The 22541-nt window shown below is 36.8% G+C and overlaps 2 pseudogenes; one reads left to right on the top strand and one right to left on the bottom strand.

The window, feature by feature from the left end:
• LOC102952384 overlaps nucleotides 1-17354 on the bottom strand; it is a 66783-nt pseudogene extending 49429 nt beyond the window's left edge.
• A 3142-nt stretch (nucleotides 17355-20496) lies between these two features.
• Nucleotides 20497-22136, top strand: LOC102952663 (annotated as a pseudogene).
• Nucleotides 22137-22541: the final 405 nt, after the last annotated feature.

Here is a 22541-nt window from a genome sequence, read left to right on the forward strand (position 1 = left end):
TTTATATAATTTAGGTACTATATATGATTTATTTATTTAAAGCTGCATGCTTTTCTCTAAATACTGCTTGATCTATCTAATTTTTTAAGATTTTATTTTTAAGTAATCTCTACACCCAGTGTGGGGCTTGAACTCACAACAATGAAATCACGAGTTGTGAGCTCCACTGACTGAGCCAGTCAGGCACCCCTGTCTGATAAATTTTTGACATGTACTATTTTAATTATCATACTGTTTTAAATATTTATTTATATCCTTTATGATTTTCTTTAACTTAAGCATTAAAAGTATCAAAGGTATATTAATAATATATAATTTAATAAACCAACACATGTGATTTTGTTGCTATTTTTTGTTACAAATTTCTTATTAAATTATTGTCAAAAAGTAATCTGGATGATAGTGACCCTTTGGAGTTTTCTGGGGTTTTATTTATGGCTTAGTGCATTACTGATTTTTATGGATATTCCCTATGTGCAGAAAAAAAGTCTCTACTGGTCGTGTGTGGAACTTTCTATACAGATAATCGTTTAAGTGTATTCTATTTATTGTTCAAGTCGTCAGTATCTCTACTTTTTATGTTTTTTTTAAATTTTTTCTATTTGAAACAATTCTAGATTTAGAGAAAAGTTTCAAAGATGATATTACAGAGATTACCCATATACTTTTCACTCAGTTTTCATTAAGGGTAGCATTTTATAAACAAAACACATTTACCAAAACTAATAATTGGTATAATGCTACTAACTAAACCACAAACTTTATTCTGTTTTTTTTCCACTAAAATCTTTATTGGCCTCATGACCCAATCATAAACACCATATTGCATTCAGTCGGCATATCTCCTTAATCTTCTCAAATCAGTAACACTTTCTTAGTCTTTCCTTGTCTGTCGAGATCTTGACAATTTTTTAAAAGTACCGTCCAGGTATATTACAGATTGCCTGCCAGTATGGATTTTTCTGATATTTTCTCATTTCTTTGATGTTCCTTTCTCAATACTTCCTATCAGAGGGTAAATGAATATCAACATGACTTATTAAAAATGCTAATCTTGGGGCGCCTGGGTGGCTCAGTCAGTTGAGTGTCCGACTTCAGCTCAGGTCATGATCTCATGCTTCGTGAGTTCAAGCCCTACATTGGGCTCTGTGCTGGCAGCTCAGAGTCTGGAGCTTCCTTCGGATTCTGTGTCTCCTTCTCTCTCTGCCCCTCCCCCACTAATGCTATGTGTCTCTCTCAAAAAAACATAGGTAAACTTTTAAAAAATTATGAAAAGTAATGTTAATCTTGATGACTTGGTTAAGATGGAAAAAATGTTAATCTTGATGACTTGGTTAAGGTGATTTCTGCCAGATTTCTCCACTATAAATGTTCTCTTTTTCCCTTGACATTTACTTTTCTTTAAAAGAGTCTAAGTTCAGCTAAGTCTAGCCTACAGTTGAGTAATATGGAATTAAGCTCCATTGTCTGAAGAAAAAAGTATAATAGAGTTTTGGGGAATATGTTAAAACTACCAGAGTAATTAATAGACTTCAGAAAGATACACTTTGAGGTTATGCAGATATATCCAGTTTCTCCCACTAATTTAAGCTTTCATGAGTGAATTTTGCCCTCAGCAATTATTACTGTGATATTATACTGCTGGTTTTCTATTTGTCTTTTTTCTACATGTATTTATTAGAATTATTTGCTGAGAAACTATTGTTATTTATTATTTATTGATGAATTCAATCATTTTTCATATCAGCAAGATATATGGGCATTTTCCATTAGAATATAACATAATACTCATATTTGTTTATAGTTCAAGTATTTCCAGATTTGGCCATGGCAAGCTTTCAGGTTGGATCCTGTGTCCTTTGGACATGTCCCTATCTCTGCTTAGTATTTATCTGCTTGGCCATTAATTTTTTTCCCAGTTTTATTGAGACATAATTGACATACAACACTGTATAAGTTCAATGTGTACAGCATAATGACTTGACTTATATTTATTATGAAATGACTACCTCAATAAGTTTAGTTAACATCTATCTTCTCCTAGACATACAAAAAAAGAAGAAAAAGAAAACAATAGTTTTTCCTTTTAATGAAAATTCTCGGATTCTATTCTCTTAACCAATTTCACATATGTCACACAGCAATGTTAACCATAGGAACATACATTACATCCCTAGTACTTATTTCTTTTATAACTGAAATTTGTACTTTTTGACTACCTTCATCCCATTCCCCGTCCCACCACCCCTTGCTTCTGGTAACCATAAATCTTTATTTTTTCATTTGTATTTAAATTCCAGTTAGTTAGCATACAGTATAATGTTAGCTTCAGGTGTACAATTCAGTAATTCAACAGCTACATAAAACACCTTGGACTCATCACAACAAGGGCAATCCTTAAACTCCTCACCTATTAACCCATCCTTCTAGCCCACTGCCCTTCCCTCTGTTAACCATCAGTTTCTCCTCTATAGTTAAGAGTCTGTTTCTTGGTTTTCCTCCCTTTTTTCCCCTATGATCACTGTATTTTTTTCTTAAATTCCACATATGAGTGAAATAATATGGTATTTCTCTGTCTCTGGCTGGCTTATTTTGCTTAGCATAATAATCTCTAGCTCCATGCACATCATTGCAAATGGCAGGATTTCATTCTTTTTCATGGCTGAATAATATTCCATTGTAAATATATACTACATCTTTATCCATTCATCAGTCAATGGACATTTGGGCTGTTTCCATAATTTGGCTATTACAGATAATGCTGCTATAAACATCGGGGTGCATGTTATCCTTTTGAATTAGTATTTTCATGCCCTTTGGGTAAATACCTAGTAGTGCAATTTCTAGATAGTAAGGTAGTTTTGTTTTTAACTGAGCTACCTCCATGTGGCTTTCCAGAGAAGCTGCAGGAGTTTGCATAATCACCAGAAGTGTAAGAGGTATTCCCTATTTCCACATTCTCACCAAGAGCTGCTGACACCTGTGTTGTTAACTTTAGCAATTCTGACAGGTGTGAAGTGATATATCATTGTAGATTTTATTAGCATTTCCCTGATGATCACTGATATTAAGCATCTTTTCACACGTCCCACTGACAGTGTAATAGAGTTCCCTTTTCTTCACGTCCTCGCCAAAACTTTTGTTTCTTGTGTTGTTGATTTTAGCCATTCTGACAGGTGTGAGGTGATATTGTAGTTTTCATTTGTATTTCCCTGATAACGAGTGATGTTGAACATCTTTCATGTGTCTGTTGGCCATCTTATCTTCTTTGGAAAAATGTCTATTCATGCCTTCTGCCTATTTTTAATTGGATTATTTGTTTTTGAGTGTTGAATTTTATGTCTTTAATATATTTTAGGTACTAACCCTTTATCAAATATTTTAGTTGCAAACATCTTCTCCCGTTCCGAATATTGACTTTCAGTTTTGTTGATTGTTTCCTTTGCTGTGTAAAACCTTTTTATTTTGATGTAGTCCCAGGGATTTATTTTTGCCTTTTCTTCCTTTGCCTCAGGAGACATATGTAGAAAAAGTTGCCACAGGAGCTCTCAAAAAGTTACTGCCTATCTCCTCCAGGATTTTATGGTTTCAGGTCTCACATTTAGGTCTCTAATCCATTCTAAATTTATTTTTGTATGAGATATTGGATAAAGGGCTAGAATACAAAATATATAAAGAACTCACCAAACTCCACACCCCAAAAAACAAATAATCCAGTGAAGAAATGGAAAGAAGACATGAATAGACACTTTTCTAAAGAAGACATCCAGATGGCCAACAGACACATGAAAAGATGCTCAACTTCACTCCTCATCAGGGAAATACAAATCAAAACCACACTCAGATACCACCTCATGCATTCAGAGTGGCTAAAATGAACAAATCAAGAGACTAAAGATGCTGGAGAGGATGTGGAGAAACAGGAACCCTCTTGCATTTTTGGTAGGAATGCAAACTGATGCAGCCGCTCTGGAAAACAGTGTGGATGTTTCTCAAAAAATTAAAAATAGATCTACCTTATGACCCAGCAATAGCACTGCTAGGAATTTGCCCAATTGATACAGGAGTGCTGATGCATAGGGGCACTTGTACCCTAATGTTTATGGCAGCACTTTCAACAATAGCCACATTATGGAAAGAGCCTAAATGTCCATCAACTGACCAATGGATAAAAAATATGTGGTTTATATGTACAATGGAATACTACTTGGCAATGAGAAAGAATGAAATCTGGCCATTTGTAGCAACGTGGATGGAACTGGAGAGTATTATGCTCAGTGAAATAAGTCATACAGAAAAAAACAGATACCATATGTTTTCACTCTTGTGTGGATCCGAGAAATTCAGCAGAAGACCATGGGGGAGGGGAAGGGGGAAAAATTTACAGAGAGGGAGAGATGCAAACCATAAGAGACTCTTAAAAACTGAGAACAAACAGGGTTGATGCAGGGTGTGGGAGAGGGGAAAGTGGGTGATGGGCATTGAGGAGGGCACGTAGTGTCTTGAGCACTGGGTGTTGCATGGAAACCAATTTGACAATAAATTATATTTAATATAAAAATAAATGAATAAAAATTACATGGAAAAAATAAATTTATTTTTGTATATGGTGTGAGAAACTAGTACATTTTCATTATTTTCTACGTAGCTATCCAGTTTACCCAAAACCATTTGTTGAAGAGATATTGTTTTTCACATTGGATATTCTTTCCTGCTTTGCCAAAAATTAATTGACTCTAATTTTAGGTTTATTTCTGGATTTTCTATTGTTTTCTATTGATCTTTTTGTTTATTTTTGTGCCAGCACCATACTATTTTGATTACTTCAGCTTTGTAATATAACTTGAATTCAGGAATTATGATGCTTACAGATTTTTTTTTCCCTTTGCAAGGTGACTTTGGCTATTCTGGATCTTTTGTGATCCTATAAAATTGGAAGATAGTTTCCACTAACTTTGAAATATGTTGGTATTTCAATGGGAATTGCATTAAATGTCTAGATTGCTCTGGGTAGTATAAACATTTTAACAATATTTATTCTTCTAATCCAGGAGCATGGAATGTTTTTCCATTTCTTTCTATCATCTTCAATTGCCTTCATCAGTTTTTTACAGTTTTCAGAGTACAGATCTTTCACCTCTTTGGTTAGGTTGATTCTTAGTGTCTTATTGTTTTTGGTGCAGTTGTAAATGGGATTGTTTTCTTAATTTCTCTTTCTTCTGCTTTATTATTGTTCTATAGAAATGCAACAGATTTTTCTATGTTGATTTTGTATCCTGTGACTTTACTAAATTCGTTCATCAGTCTAGCAGTTTTTTGGTACAGTCTTTCAGGTTTTCTACATATAGTATCATGTCATTTGCAAATAGTGACAGTTTGACTTCTTCCTTGCCGATTTGGATGCTTTTTTTCTTTTTATTGTCTGATTGCTGTGGCTAGGACTTCAAGTACTATCTTGAATGCGAGTGGTGAGAATGGACATCCCTGTCTTATTCCTGGCCATAGAGGAAAAGCTCTCAGTCTTTCTGCATTTAGGATGATATAAACTGTGGGTTTTTAATTTATAGCATGTATTATGTTGAAGTATGTTTCCTCTAAACTGACTTTGTTGAGAGTTTTTATCATGAATGGATGTTGCATTTTGTCAAATGCTTTTTCTGCATCAACTGAAATAATCATATGGTTCTTATCATTTCTTTTATTAATGTGATGCATCAAATTGATTTGCGACTGTTGAACTACACTTGCAACCCAGAAATAAATCCCACTTGATACTAGCCAATGAATTCTTAAAAACATTTTTTACATTTATTTATTTCTGAGAGACAAAGAGAGAGCACAAGTTGTGGAGGGGCAGAGAGAGAATGAGACACAGAATCTGAATCAGGCTCCAGCTCTGAGCTGTCAGCACAGAGCCCAACGTGGAGCTCAAACTCATAAACCTGAGATCATGACCTGAGCCGAAGTTGGACGCCCAACCGACTCAGCCACCCAGGTATCCCTAGCCAATGATTTCTTTAAATTTTTTTGGATTTGGTTTGCTAGTACTTTATTGAGAATTTTTTCATCCATGTCCATTAGGGATATTGGCCTGCAGTTCGTTTTTCGTGGTGTCCTTATCTGTTTTTTTTTTATTTATATATTTAAATTCAAGTTAGTTAACATAGAGTGTAGTATTGGTTTCAGGAGTAGAACCCAGTGATTTATCACTTACATGGAACACCTCATCCTAAAAAGGCCCTCCTTAATACCCATCGCCCATTTAACCCATCCCTCCATCCACCTCCCCTCTAGCAACCCTCAGTTTGTTCTATTTAAGAGTCTCTAATGGTTTGCCTCCCTCTCTGTTTTTATCTTATTTTTCTTCCCTTCCCCTATGTTCATCTGTTTTATTTCTTAAATTCCACTGATGAGTGAAATCATATATTTATCTTTTTCTGACTGACTTATTTTGCTTAGCATATTACACTCTAGTTCCATCCATTTGTTGCAAATGGTGAGATTTTATTCATTTTGGTTGCTGAATAATATTCATATATATTCATATATATATGCCACTTCTTTATCCATTCATCAGTCGATAAATATTTGGGCTCTTACCATTATTTGGCTATTGTTGGTAGTGCTGCTATAAACATTGGGGTGCATGTGCCCCTTCAAATCAACATTTTTGTAGCCTTTGGATAAATACCTAGTGATGAAATTGCTGGATCATAGAGTAATTCTTTTTAATTTTTTGATGAACCCCCATACTGTTTTCCAGAGTGTCTGCACAAATTTGCATTCCCACCAAAAGTGCAAAAGTGTTCCCCCTTCTCTGCACCCTCACCAACACCTGTTGTTTCCTGAGTTGTTCATTTTTGCCTTTATGATAGATGTGGGGTGGTATCTCATTGTGGTTTTGATTTGTATTTCTCTGATGATGGGTGATGTTGAGCACCTTTTCATTATCTGGTTTTGGTCTCAGAGTAATGCTGGCATCACGGACTGGAAGTGGAAGTTTTCTTTCCTTTTATATTTTTTGTAATAGTTTGAGAAGAGTAGGTATTAACGCTTCTTTAAATTTTTGATAGAATTCACTTGTGAAGCCATCTGGTCCTGGGCTTTTTCTTTCTTTCTTTCTTTCTTTCTTTCTTTCTTTCTTTCTTTCTTTTTTAAATTTTTTAGTGTTTATTTTTCAGAGACAGAGAGCAAATGGGGGAGGGGCAGAGAGCTAGAGAGAGAGAGAGAGAGACAGAATCAGAAGCAAGCTCCAGGCTCCAAGCTATCAGCACAGAGCCCAATGCGGAGCTCGAACCCATGAACTGTGAGATCATGACCTAGGCCAAAGTTGGATGCTCAATGGACTGAGCCACCCAGGCATCCCCCTTTTTTTTATTACTGATTAAATTTCTCTGCAGTCTATCCATATGTTCAAGTTTTCTATTTCTTCATGTTTCGGTTTGGGGAGGTTACATATTTTTAAGAATTTATTCATTTCTTCCAGGTTGTCCAATTGGTTGGCATATTGGTTTTCATAATAATTGTCTTATAATTATTTGTATTTCTGAGGTGTTAGTATTTCTCCTCTCTCAGTTGTGATTTTATTTATTGGAGTCCTTTGTGTTGTCTTTTTGATAAGTCTGGCTAGAGGCTTATCAATTTTAATAATTTTTCCAAGAACCAGCTCTTCGTTTCATTGATCTGTTCTATTGTGTTTTTTTTAGTTTATATGTAATTCATTTCTGTTCTAATCTTTATTATTTCCCTTTTCTTCTTCTGGCTTTAAGCTTCGTTTGTTGTTCTTTTTCCAACCCCTTTAGGAGTAAGGTTAGGTTGTTTGAGATTTTTCTTGCTTCCTCAGGTTGGCCTGTATTGCTATATACTTCTTTCTTAGGACCTCTTTTGCTAAAACCCAAAGGATTTGGACTGTTGTTTTCATTTTTGTTTGTTTCCATTTCTTTATTATTTATTCTTTGATTTTCTGGTTGACCCATTCATTGTTTAGTAGCATGTTGTTTGGCCTTCATGTATTTGTGGTCTTTCCAGAATATTTCTTGTCGTTGCCTTCTAGTTTCATAGTGTTGTCAGAAAAACTGAATTGTATGTCTGCAATCTTTTTGTACTTGTTGATACCTGCTTTTTGACCTAATATGTGATCTATTCTGGAGAATGATCCATGTACACTTAAAAGAATGTGCATTCTGCTGTTTTAGTATGGACCATTCTGAATATAACTATTAAATCCATCTGGTCCAGTGTGTCATTCAAGGCCATTGTTTCCTTCTTCTGTTTAGATGATCTGTCCATTGATGTAAGTGGGGTGTTAAATTCCCTTATTATTGTATTATTATCAATTAGTTCTTTTATGCTTGTTCTTAATTATTTTATATATTTGGGTGCTTTCATGTTATGTGCAGAAATGCTTACAATTGTTTTATCTTCTTGTTGGATTGTCACTCTTATTATTATATAGTACCCTTTTTTGTCTCTTGTTATGGTCTTCTTTCAAAGTCTAGTGTGTCTGATATAAGTATTGCTACTTTGGCTTTCTTTAACATCCATTTACATGATAAGTTTCTGCATCCCCTCACTTTCAATATACAGGTGCCTTTAAAACTAAAATGAGTCTTTTTTAGGCAGCACTTAGATGGGTCTTGTTTTTATACTTTCTGACACACTATGTCTTTTGAATGGAACGTTTAGTCCATTACATTCAAAGTAATTATTGACAGATATGTATTTATTCCCATTTTATTATTCGTTTTGTGATGGTTTCTGAAGTTTTCTCTGATCCTTTCTTGCTTTTTTCTTTCATGTTTTACTGATTTTATTTAGTAATATATTTGGATTTTGTTCTCTTTTTTCTTTGCATGTTTATTAGTGGTTTTAGATATATGGCTAACATTATGTTTGCATATAATCTCTTCTGCAAATAGTATATATTAAGTTGATGGTTATTCAAGTTTGAACCCATTGTTTTCTTCTCTCCTCTCCTTGACTTAGGTATATATTATTATATTTTATATCCTTTTTGTGTATGAGTTTCTGACTGCATTTTAAAGAAATATTCGTTTTTACCACTTTTGTGTTTCCTGTCTTTACACTATCACTTTTGGTCTCCCCTTTTCACTCAGTGATACTCCTTTAATATTTCTTTCAGGCCTGTTCTGGTGGTCATGAACTCCATTAGTTTTGTTTGCTTTGTTTGGAAAACTCTATTTCTCCTTCTGTTCTGTAGAGTATTCTTGGCTGCAAATTTTTCCCTTTCAACACATTGAATATACCATGCCACTCCCTTTGCCCTGGAAAGTTTTTGCTGAAAAATCCTCTGATAAATTCATGAGGTTTCCCTCATATGTAACTGTCTTCTTTTGCCTTGCTGTTTTTAAGATTTGTTCTTTGTCACTATATTTTTCCATTTTCATTGTAATATGTCTTGGTGTGGATTTTCTTTTGTAGATTTTGTTGGAGGTTCTCTGTGCCTCCTGGAACTAGATATTTGTTTCCTTTACCAGATTAGGGAAGTTTTCAGTTATTATCTCATCAAATAAATTTTCTTCCCCCTTTCTCTCTTCTTCTTGGACTTTTATAATGCAAATGTTATTATTCTTGATGGAGTTACTGAGTTCCCTAAGTTTATTCCCATGTTCATAATTCTTTTTCTCTTTTGTTCAGCTAGATTACACTCCATTATTCTGTCTTCTAGGTCACTGATTCGTTCTTCTTCTTCTAGCCTGGTTTTTGTCCCATCAACCATGTTTCTGATATCATTTATTGAGCCCTTTATCTCTGATATGTTATTCCTTACCTCTGTGTTAATGGTCTCACTGCTGCCTTCCATACTTTTCTCAAAACCAGTGAGTATCTTTATGATCATTACCTTAAATTATCTATTAGGCATGTTACTTATATCTGTTTCACTTAGGTCTCTGACTGTGGCCTTGTTCTATTCTTTCAAATGGGATAAATTTCTGTCTTCTCATTTTGTGTAAGTCCCTTCGCCCACTTCTGTCTGTTGGAAAAGTCAGCTACATCTGCTGCTCTTGAAGGGATGACGTTATGAAGAAGAGAACCTGTAGTGCCCTGCAGTGTAGTGTTCCCTGAGCCCCAGCACTTGGTGCTTCATGGAATGTCTCAAATATATGTTGCATTGCATGTGCTCTGCACTTGTGTCCTGGCCACTTTGTCTCTCGGTCCAGTCATTTGCAGTGGCTTTTTCAATGTTGTGGACAGTGTTTTTTCCCTTACCTGAATGTGATGAGTTTTAACTACCTGTCCTCTTGTCTTCTTGTGAAATGAGAACTGTTGCCACATCCGCTGAAACTAAGGCCCTGCAAAAGTCCCAGGTTGGGAGATGCAGTTTAGGCTGGGGTTTGGGCCATTATTCAGGGGGAGGGGGCCAGACATGCTAGCTCTGAGGCAAGTATGACTTGGAAAGGTGTTTCCACTGGAGTGCAAGTGGTGTGGCTTGGCGTAATCAAGTTAAGTATCAAGTGTGGGCACTCTCCTGGTTCCTGCAGGCAGTCCTGTGCTGCTTATGCTTATGTTTATGCTTATGGACAGGGAGGAAAATAGCCCATGCCTGTTCCTTTGTTCCTGGAGAGGTCTCTCTAAGATTGTTGCTTTTCTGGGACACTCTCTGAGAAGAGCAAATAACTTCTCTACTGTGTAATCCAGTCACTCTTTATATTCCTTTTTCCATACTGTGTGTCCATGGGCTGTTTCCCTGCATCTCTCCAAGAGTAGTGAAATGACCTCCAGGCTCTCCCTGAGTCAAGTTTACTGACCATTAAAATTCTACACTTTAAATTTTTCAGAAGATGATGAAGCAGCATGGAGACTCTAGCTTGACTCATCCCTGAAATGTAGCTAGATCACCACCAAACCATTTTGCACACCTATGAAATTGATCTGAGGATTAACACAACAATTTGCATACCTTGAGCCATAGAACTTGGCATATACATGGTGTGCAGAGGTGAACTGGGGGAGAGAAAAGCTGCGGAGGGTAGGAAGTTGTTTTTGCAGAGAGAGGGCAGAGAAAATCAAGGAGGAGAGTGTGGCAAATCAGGATTGTGAAAGAAAAGCACTCTTCCTGAAAGTAGCTGGATAGAAAGACCATGAATACTTGGAGATTAAACAACATCCTACTAAAGAATGAAAGTGTTAACCAATAAATTAAAAAGTAAATTAAAAAGTACATGGAAGCCAATGAAAATGAAAACATGACAACCCAAAACCTCTGAGATGCAGCAATGGTAACTATAAGAGTAAAATATATAACAATCCAGACCTTCCTAAAGAAGGAAGAAAGGTCTCAAATACACAACCTAACCATACACCTAAAGGAGCTGGGGAAAGAACATTAAATAAAACCCAAAACCAACAGAAAAAGGAAAATGATAAGGATTGGAGCAGAAATTAATGATATCAAAATTTAAAAAGAACAAATCAATGAAACCAGGAGATGGTTCTTTAAAAGAATTAACAGAATTGATAAACACCTAAGCAGACTTATCAAAAAGAAAAATGATAGTACCCAAATAAAAATCACGAATGAAAGAGGAGAGATCACCACCAACACTTAAGAAATACAAACATTAATAAGAGAATATTATGAGCAATTATATGCCAACAAATTGGGCAATCTGGAAGAAATGGAAAAATTCCTAGAAACATATAAACTACCAAAACTGAAACAGGAAGAAATAGAAAATTGAGCACACCCATAACCATTAAGAAAATTGATAATGGTTATGTAATCAAAAATCTCCCAACAAGAGTCCAGGGCTGCATGGCTTTCCAGGGGAATTCTACCAAACATTTAAAGAAGAGTTAACACCTATTCTTTTGAAGCTGTTCCAAAAAAGAGAAGTGGAATGAAAACTTCCAAATTCATTCTAGAGGCCAGCATTACCTTGATGTCAAAACCAGACAAAAACCATGCTAAAAAGGAGAATTACAAACCAATATCCCTGATGAAACTCAATGCCAAAATTCTCAACAAGTTACTAGCCAACCGGATCTAACAATACATTAAAAAAATTATTCACCAAGATCAAGTGGGATTTATTCCTGGGATGGAGGACTGGTTCATTATCTGCAATGAATGATACATCACATTTAAAAAAAAATGATAAGAACCACATGGTCCTCTCAATAGATGCAGAGAAAGTATTTGACAAAATAAAGCATCCTTTCTTGATAAAAGCCCTCAAGAAAGTAGGGATAGAAGGATCATACCTCGAGATCATAAAAGCCATATATGTAAGACCCACCGTTAATATCCTCAATGGTGAAAAGCTGAGAGCATTCCCCCTAAGGTCAGGAACAGAACAAGGATATATACTCTCACCACTGTTATTCAGCATAGTGTTGGAAGTGCTAGCTTCAGCAATCAGACAACACAAAGAAATAAAAGACATCAAAATCAGCAAGGAGGAAGTCAAACTTTCACTCTTTGCAGACAACATAACATTTTACATGGAAAACCCAAAAGATTCCACCAAAAAGCTTCTAGAACTGATAGATGAATTCAGCAAAGTCACAGGATATAAAATCAATGTAAAAAAATGGTTGCATTTCTATATGCCAATAATGAAGCAACAGGAAGAGAAATCAAAGAGTTGATCCCATATATGATTGCACCAAAACCCATAAAATACCTAGTAATAAACCCAACCAAAGAGGTGAAAAATATATACACTGAAAACTATAGAAAGCTTATGAAAGAAATTGAAGAAGACACACACAAAAATGGAAACATTCCATGCTCATGGATTGAAAGAACAAATATTGTTAACATGTTGATACTACCCAAAGCAATCTACATATTCAATGCAATCCCTATCAAAATAACACCAGCATTCTTCACAGAGATAGAACAAACAATCCTAAAATTTGTATGGAACCAGAAAAGACCCTGAATAGCCAAAGCAATCCTAAGAAAGAAAATCAAAACTGGAGGCATCACAAGTCAGACTTCAGCTGTATTACAAAGCTGTAATCATCAAGACTGTATGGTACTGGCAAAAAATAGACACATAGATAAATAGAACAGCATAGAGAACCCAGAAATGGACCCACAAATGTATGACCAACTCATTTTCAACATAGAAGGAAAGAATATTCAATGGAAAAATATAGTCTCTTCAGTAAATGGTGTTCAGAAAACGGGAGAGTGACATGCAGAAGAATGAACCTGGACCACTTTCTTACACCATACACAAAAGTGAACTCAAAATGGATTAAAGACCTAAACGTAAGACAGGAAGCCATCAAAATCTAGAGGAGAAAACAGGCAACAACCTCTTTGACCTCGGCTGCAGCAACTTCTTATTTGACATGTCTCCATAAGCAAGGAAAACAAAAGCAAAAATGAACTACTGGGCCCTCATCAAGATAAAAAAACTTCTGCCCAGAGAAGGAAACAATCAACAAAACTAAAAGGCAACTGATGGAATGGGAGAAGATATTTGCAAGTGACATATCAGATAAAGGGGTTAGTATCCAAAATCTATAAAGAACTTATAAATATCAACAATGAAAGCACAAATAATCCAGTGAATAAATGGGCAAAATATATGAATAGACACTTGTCCAAAGAAGACATCCAGATGACTAACAGACACATGAAAACATGCTCGACAGCACTAATCATCAGGGAAATACAACCACAATGAAATATCAGCTCACCCCTGTCAGAATGGCTAAAATTAACAACACAGGCAACAACATATGTTGGCAAGGATGTGGAAAAGGAGGAAACCATTTGCACAGCTGGTGGGAACCCTTTTTGCACAAACTGGTGCAGCCACTCTGGAAAACAATACAGAGGTTCCTCAAAAAATTAAAAATAGAACTACCCTAGGACTCTAGGTATTTATCCAAAGGATACAGGAGTGCTGTTTTGAAGAGGCACATGCACCCCAATGTTGTTTTTTTAATTTTTTTTAATCTTTATTTTTGAGAGAGAGAGAGAGAAACAGAGTGCGAGTGGGGAAGGGGCAAAGACAGAGGGAAACACAGAATCTGAGACAGGCTCCAGGCTCTGAGCTGTCAGCACAAAGCCTGACATGGGGCTGGAACTCACGAACTGCGAGATCATGACCTGAGCCAAAGTCAGACACTTAACCAACTGAGCCACCCAGGTGCCCCTACACCCCAATGTTTATAGCAGCACATTGACAGTAGCCAATGTATGGAAAGAGCCCAAATGTTCATCGACTGATGAATGCATAAAGAAAATGTGGTATATATATATATATATATATATATATATATATAATCAACAATGTGGATGGAACTAGAGTGTATTATGCTAAGGTAAATAAGTCAGTCAGAGAAAGACAAATATCATATGACTTCACTCATATGTGGAGTTTAAGATACAAACCAGATGAACATAAGGGAAGGGAAGCAAATCTAATATAAAAACAAATTGGGAGATAAACCTTAAGAGACTCTTAAACACAGAGAACAGTCACCAGAGGGGTTTGGGTGGGGGAATAGGCTAAATAGGGTATGGGCATTACGGAGGGCACTTGTTGGAATGAGCACTGGGTGTTATACATAAGTGATGAATCACTAAATTCTATTCCTGAAATCATTATTACACTGTATGTTAACTAGGATTTAAATTTTAAAAATATATTAAAAATTATTTACATGATGGCTGGCATATTATAAGTCTGTTAAAATTTTCTATTTCTTCCTGTTTTAGTTTCTAGGAATTAATCCTTTCTTCCAGATTGCCCATTTTGTTGGCATATAATTTTTCATAATATCCTCTTATGACGGTTTGCATTTCTAGGGTGTTGGTTGTGATCTCTTCTCTTTCATTAGTGATTTTATTTATTTGGATCATGTCTTTTCTTTTTGATAAGTCTGAGTAGGGGGTTATCAATATTATTCTTTCAACAAACCAGCTCCTAGTTTCATTTATTTGTTCCATTGTTTTTTTTCTTTCTATGTCATTTATTTCTGCTCTAATCTTTATTATTTCCTTTCTTCTGCTGAATTTTATTTGCTGTTCCTTTTATAGCTCCTTAAGATGTAAGGTTAGTTTGTGTATTTGAGACTTTTCTTGCTCCTTGAGGTAGACCTGTATTGAAGTACATTTCCCTCTTAGGACTTCCTTTGCTTCATCCCAAAGTTTTTTGTCTGCCATGTTTTCATTTCCAATTTCTTCCATGTATTTTTTATTTCTTTTTTAGTTTTCTCATTACCCCCATTCATTCTTTAGTCTCTATGTATTTGTGGTCTTTCCAAATTTTTTTTTCTTGTGGTTGACTTCAGATTTTATAGCATTGTGATCAGAAAATATGCATGGCATGATTTCAGTCTTTTTGTACTGATTGAGGCCTGGTTTGTGACCTATTATATGATTTGTTCTGGAAAATGTTCCGTGTGCACTCAAAAGGAGTGTGTATTCTGCTGCTTTCAGATGAAACGTCTGAATATATGTTTAGGCCATCTGGTCCCGGGTGTCACTCAAAGCCACTGTTTCCTTTTTGATTTTCTGCTTAGATGATTGCCCCATTACTGTAAGTGGAGTGTTAAAGTTCTCTACTATTATTTTATTATTATCTATGAGTTTCTTTTGTTTGTTATTAACCAATTTATATGTGTGGTTTTCCAAGTTGGGGCATAAATGTTTACAACTGTTAGATCCTTTTGATGGATAGACACCTTAGTTATGATATAATGCTTTCTTCATTTCTTGCCAGTCTTTCTTTTAAAATCTAGATTGTCTGATATAAGTATGGCTACTCCAGCTTTCTTGTGGTGTCTTTTAGCATGATAAATTGTTCTCCATCCCCTCACTTTCCATCTGCAGATATCTTTAGGTCTCAAGTGAATCTCTTATAGGAGGCATATAGATGGTTCTTGTTTTTTTTATCCATTCTGATAGTACGTATGTGTTTTGATCTGACCATTTAGTCCATTTACTTTCACAGTTATTATTGAAAGATAAGAAGTTAGTGCCATTTTGTTACCTGTAAAGTTGGTATTTCTGGTGATGTTCTCTTCCTTTCTAGTCTTTATTGCTTTTGGTATTTTTTCCCTCACTCAAAGAGTCTGCTTTAATATTTCTTGCAAGGCTCATTTAGTGGTCATGAACTCCTTTAGTTTTTGTTTGTCTGGGAAACTTTGTCTCTTCTTCTATAACAGAAAACCACAAACAAAATGGCAATATTAAATCACTCACTATGAACAATTACTTTAAATACAAGTGGATTAAACCCCCCAATCCCTGGAAGAAAGGATTAAAAAAGAAGATCCAAAAATAGGCTGTTTATAAGAAATTCACTTTAAATTTCAAGATATAGGAGAAGATGATGGTGGCCAAGTAGGATCCTAGGCTTATCTCAGCCCACAAACGCAACTAGATAACTATCAAGTCACACTAAATACCTCATAAATTGACCTGAAGACTGACAAAACAAACCCCAACAAACTAAAGAGAGACAAGAAGCCACGTTCAAGAAAGTAGGAAATGTGAACACATATGGTTTAGGGAAGAAATGGATCATGGGTGCTCAGGAGGGGAGGTAGCTGTGGTCATGGAGAAGGGTGTAATAGAAAGGAGTATACAGAGGAGTGCACAAGGAGAACATTTCCCCAAAGCCATTGGCTTGGAAAATGAGAAGGGCTGAATTTCATGAGTTCTTTCAAACAGCAGGGCTTAAAGCCTGGAGACTTAATGGTCAGCAGGCTTGTCTGGGATAAAGCCTGGAAAGCACAGCCTTATTCCTGGAGAGAAGGCAAGAAAACAACTTGGGGACATAGAGTGTGGAAACAGTGATCTGAAGAATGCCCGCAGACCACAGGAGGGAAATCATTCATTATTCTAGGAGAATTTCAGTTAGCAACAACACTCACAGAGATGCCTCACTGGATACAAGGTGATGGCTGGTGCCATTTTCCTCCCTTGACCTTCAGAATAAGCACAGAGCCACCTGAGGAAAGCAGTTCAGCATGGACACTGGCTGCCTAAATTGTTTACACCAATCCTCACCTCACTGTGCTCTGACGGGACTGTTTTTCTCAGTCAAACTCAGTCTCAGCATAGTGAGCCCCTCCCCTGGAAGACTAGCACAAACCTCATCCCCCATCATGTATCATAACCAGAGAGTTCTGCATGGCCTCAGTTCTAGTGGAAGTAGTTTCAGGTCTCATTTCACAAGCATACCAGAGCACACCTTATCAAAACTTGCCACGTTTGGACCAGGGACAAACTTTCCACAGCAGGCAAAGAGAACTTCTGCAGATGACTGGCCAAAAGGATATAGCAGCCTGAACACAACAGGAGACCACAAACGGTGCACACCAGAGACAGACTCTGAAGCTCCAGGCCCTGGGCAGTACATGACTTCTTCTTCAAAATGCCATTACTTTCAGGAGCAAGAGACATAACTGGCTTTTTGAACACAGAAAAGAAGGGAGAGACTTAGATAAAATGGAAATCCAGAAGAATTTATCCCAAATGAAAGAACAAGGTAAGGCCACGACCAGAAAACTAAGAAAAACAGATGGAAGTAACATGCCTGATGGAGAATTTAAAGCAACAATTATAAGAATATTCACTGGGTTTGAGAAAAGAATAGAAGACATCAGTAAGACACCACAGTGATAAAAGAGTTTAAAAAGAATCAGTCAGGGGGAGGAGTTAAGATGTCAGAGCATTAGAGGGCCCCTATGCTTGCCCCATTTCTTAAAACAGCTAGATAAATATCAAATCATTCTTAACACCCAAGTAATCTATGTGAATGCTGAGAGAACAAATTGCAGTTTGTTCATGGAAGGTAGGAGGTGTAGAGACATGATTCTGGGAAGAAAAGAACCACAGGTTCTGTAGAAGGGTGGGAGCCTTGATCACAGGAGAGGAAAGAGAAACAGAGAGAAGGCATTGTGCAGAGATTGCACAAGAGAAACACTTCCCCAAAGCCACTGGCTGGGAAAACTATAGCGGCTGATTATTTCAAGATTTTACAACCAATGGAGCTCAAATATGGAAGCTTAGAAGTCTGAGCCACAGGTGTGTGGAGCCTGGTTGGCATACTGGTGCTCCTCCTTCCTGTAGGGAAGGAGGACAGAGACCCTGGGGTGGACAGCGTGGTTTGCGGACCCCATTGGTTGCACTGGGAGAGACAGCTCCCTTTCTTAGAGTGCATTTGGGAGATGTGGCATGGCCTCTCGGAAATAAAGAGCTAGTGGGTGCCAATGTGCTTCTCCAATCATTGCCATAGGAATGAAAACCCCTGCTGATGGCAGCAAGCTGGGTGCCAGCTTTTTGCTGGGCTTTACCATAAACTCCAAGCCCCTGTGTGATTCTACAACTTTTTGTGGAAAAAAACATCACAAGCTACAGCGTGATGAGACCCTCCCCCAGAGGATCAGTGCATGTTTGTGCCACACAGGGTCCCTATAATTTGGAATTTTGAAACCCAGCCATTATGCCTGAGATAAAACACAGGAGTACTGTGCCATGTGACAGGCAAACAGCTTGGATACAGACAGGGTAAAGGCAGAGATCTGACAGAAGCTGTGGATACAAGAAGAGACATTGTTCAGAAGGAATAGAAAATAAGAACAGATCCATAAACAGCAAAGAAATTCAATCAGTAATCAATAATTTCCCAACAAATAAAACTCCAGTTGGGAAAATTTGACAGACATGTAGAAGAATTAACCTGGGCCACTTTCTTACACCATACACAAAAATAAACTCAAAATGGATGAAAGACCTAAATGTAACAGGAAACCATCAAAATCCTAGAGGAGAAAACGATCAACAACCTCTTTCACCTCAGTCACAACAACTCATTAGTGGACATGTCTCCAGAGACAAGGGAAACAAAAGCAAAAATAAACTATTGGGACCTCATCAAGATAAAAAGCTTCTGCACAGTGAAGGAAACAATCAACAAAACTAAAAGACAACCGATGGAATGGGAGAAGATATTTGCAAATGACATATCTGATAAAGGGTTAGTATCCATGATGAGCAATGATTCAAGAATTCTTAATAAGATACTAGCAAATTGAATCCAACAGTACTTTAAAACAACTATTCCAGTCGGTTGGGCTTCGACTTTGGCTCAGGTCATGATCTCGCAGCTATGGGTTCAAGCCCCGCGTCGGGCTCTGTGCTGGCAGCTTGGAGCCTGGAACCTGCTTCGGATTCTGTGCCTCTCTCTCTCTCTCTCTGTCCCTACCTCACTTGTGCTCTGCCTCTCTCTCTCTCAAAAAGAAATAAACATTAAAAAAATTTTTTTAAAAATTATTCCACACAATCTAATGGGATTTATTCCTGGGCTGCAGAGGTGGTTCAATATTCATGAGTCAGTCAACACGATGCACCATATTAATAAAAGAAAGGAAAAAAACATATGATCTTCTCAATAGGTGCAGAAAAAGCATTTGACAAAGTACAGCCTCCATTCTTCATAAAAACCTTCAGCAATGTGAGGATAGATGGAACATACCTCATCATCATAAAGGCCATATATGAAAGACCCACAGCTAATATCATCCTCAACGGGGAAAAACTGAGGACTTTTCCCCTAAGGTCAGGAACAAGACAGGGATATTCACCTTCAGCATTGTTATTTAATACAGTACTGTAAACCCTAACCTCAGCAATCAGACAACAAAAAGAAATAAAAGGCATCCCAATTGTCAAGGAGAAGTCACATTCCCATCACTCCCACATGACATGAGTGACATGACATGTTGAAAACCCAAAAGACTCCACCAAAAAATTACTAGAACTGATACACAAATTGAGCAAAATCAGTGTACCAAAATCTGTTGCCTTTTCTAGACACCAATAATGAAGCAGCAGAAAAAGAAATAAAGGAATCGATCCCATTTATAATTGCACCAAAAACAATGATACCTAGGAATAAACCTAACCAATGAGGTAAAAGATCTATATTCTGAAAACTACAGAACACTAATGAAAGAATGGCACAATGGCACTAATTGATGATGGCACAATGAAATGGAAAACATTCCATACTCAATGATTGGAAGACAAATATTGTTAAAATGTCAATATTACCTAGAGCAAGCTACACATTTAATCAAATCCCTATCAAATTACCACCAGCATTTTTCCCAGAGCTAGAACAAACCATCCTAAATTTTTTATGGAACCACAAAAGACCCTTAATAGACAAACCAATCTGAAAAAGAAAACTAAAGCTGGAAGCATCATGATTTGGGACTTCAAACTATATTACAAAGTTACAGTCATCAAGACAGTATGGTACTGGCACAAAAACAGACATAGATCAATAGAACAGAATAGAAAACCCAGAAATGGGCCAACAACTATATGGTCAACTAATTTTTGACAAAGCAAGAAAGAATATCCAATGGGGAGAAAAAGACAGTCTCTTCAACAAATGGTTCTGGGAAAATTGGACAGCAACATGCAGAAAAAATGGGCTGAGCCAGCTTGCACTCCACACACTGGGTATTCTCTTCTTCCTGTGCTGGTTAGCTATGGCGGCTGTGAAGACTCTGAACCCCAAGGCCGAGGTGGCCAGAGCTCAGGTGGCACTGGTAGTCAACATTAGCACAACCCCAGGGGCTGCACTACGTGCTGAGGACCAACTTGAGGACTAAGGGCACCATGAAGATGCTTGTTTCTGGTGCTGGAGACATCAAGCTTACTAAAGATGGCGATGTGCTGCTTTATGAAATGCAAATTCGGCACACAGCAGCCTCCTTAATAGCCAAAGTAGCAATAGCCCAGGAGGACATAACTGGTGACATAACATTCAATGTCCTAATCATTGAAGAACTAATGAAACAAGAAGATCTCTACATTTCTGAAGGTCTTCATCTTAGAATAATAACAGAAGAATTTGAAGATGCACTGGAAAGGGCACTTCAGTTTTTGGAACTAGTCAAAGTAAGCAAAGAAATGGATATAGAACACTTCTAGATGTGGCCAGAACTTCTCTACGTACTAAAATGCATGCTGAACTTACTGATATCTTACAGAGGCTGTGATGGGTTCCATTTTGTCCATTAAAAAACAAGATGAATCCATTGACCTCTTCATGGTTGAGATCATGGAGATGAAACATAAATCTGAAACTAATACAAGCTTAATCAGAGGTCTTGTTTTGGACCATAGGGCACCGCAATCTGATATAAAAAAAAAAAAGAGTAGAAGATGCATACATCCTCATGCATGCATACATCCTCATGCAATGTGTCATTAAAATATGAAAAACAGAAGTGAATTGTGGGTTTTTTACAAGAGTACAGAAGAGAGAGAAAAACTCGTAAAAGCAGAAAGAAAACTCATTGAAGATAGAGTTTAAAAAAATACTAGAACTGAAAAATAAAGTTTGTGGTGATTCAAATAAGGAATTTGTTGTTAATAGTCAAAAGGGAATTGACCCCTTTTCCTTAGATGCTCTTGCAAAACAAGGCATAGTAGCTCTGTGTAGAGCTAAAACAAGAAATACGGAAAGGCTGATTTTTGCTTGTGGTGGAGTAGCTCTAAAAATTCTTGTTGACCTAAATCCTGATTGTTTGGGACATTCAAGCTTGTCTATGAGTTTACATTGTGAAAAGAGAAATTCACCTTTATTGAGAAATGTAACAATCCTCGCTCTGCCACATTCTTAGTCAAAGGACCAAAAAAGCATACATCATTCAAATCAAAGATGCAAAAGAGATGGCTTGAGGGCTTTTAAAAATGTTACTCATGATGGCTGTGTAGTTCCAGATGCTGGTGCAACGGAAGTAGCAGTGGCAGAATCCTTGATTAAATATAAGCCCAGTGTAAATGGCAGGGTCCAACTTGGAGTGCAAGCACTTGCTGATGTATTGCTCATTATTCCCAAGGTTCTTGCTCAGAACTCTGGTTTTGACCTTCAGGAAACACTAGTTAAAGTTCAAGCAGAACATTAAGAATCAGGTCAACTTGTGGATGTGGACTTGAACACAAGTAAGCCACTGGTACCAGCTGAAATAGACGTATGGGATAACTATTGTGTAAAGAAACAGATTCTTCATTCCTGCACTGTGATTGCCACCAACATTCTCCTGGTTGATGAGATCATGAAGCTGGAATGTCTTCTCTAAATGGTTGGATTGAACTTCCCTTGTGTCATCAGTATCATTAAGACTACAAGGTGATCCTAAGAATATAGCTATGGAATTTTCGTCCAAGCTTCAAATGATTTTCAAAAGCATTTTCTTTTTCCATATGAAAAAGAAAACATTGGCACTCAAGTTCTGAAATTCTGAAATCATAATTACAGTATTTTTTAAAATTTCACTGCAGTGCACACACATTAAGCAGGCTGTTTTCACCCAATGAACAGGATGTTTTGCTTTAGCTTCAGTGATCTAAAAGTATTATGTTAGACAAGTGTACATTATCTACCTTGTTATTAAATGTTCCTTGAAAAAAACTTTAATGGTTTAATAATTTCTTCTAATGGATGATTTTTAATGTATCCAATAGCTCCCTACTGTCACACTTGTAAGTTTTTATGCAAATATAAATAATACTTAAAGTAACTTAA

Source organism: Panthera tigris, chromosome X (genome assembly GCF_018350195.1).
Source record: "Panthera tigris isolate Pti1 chromosome X, P.tigris_Pti1_mat1.1, whole genome shotgun sequence".
NCBI classification, from domain to species: Eukaryota; Metazoa; Chordata; class Mammalia; order Carnivora; family Felidae; genus Panthera; species Panthera tigris.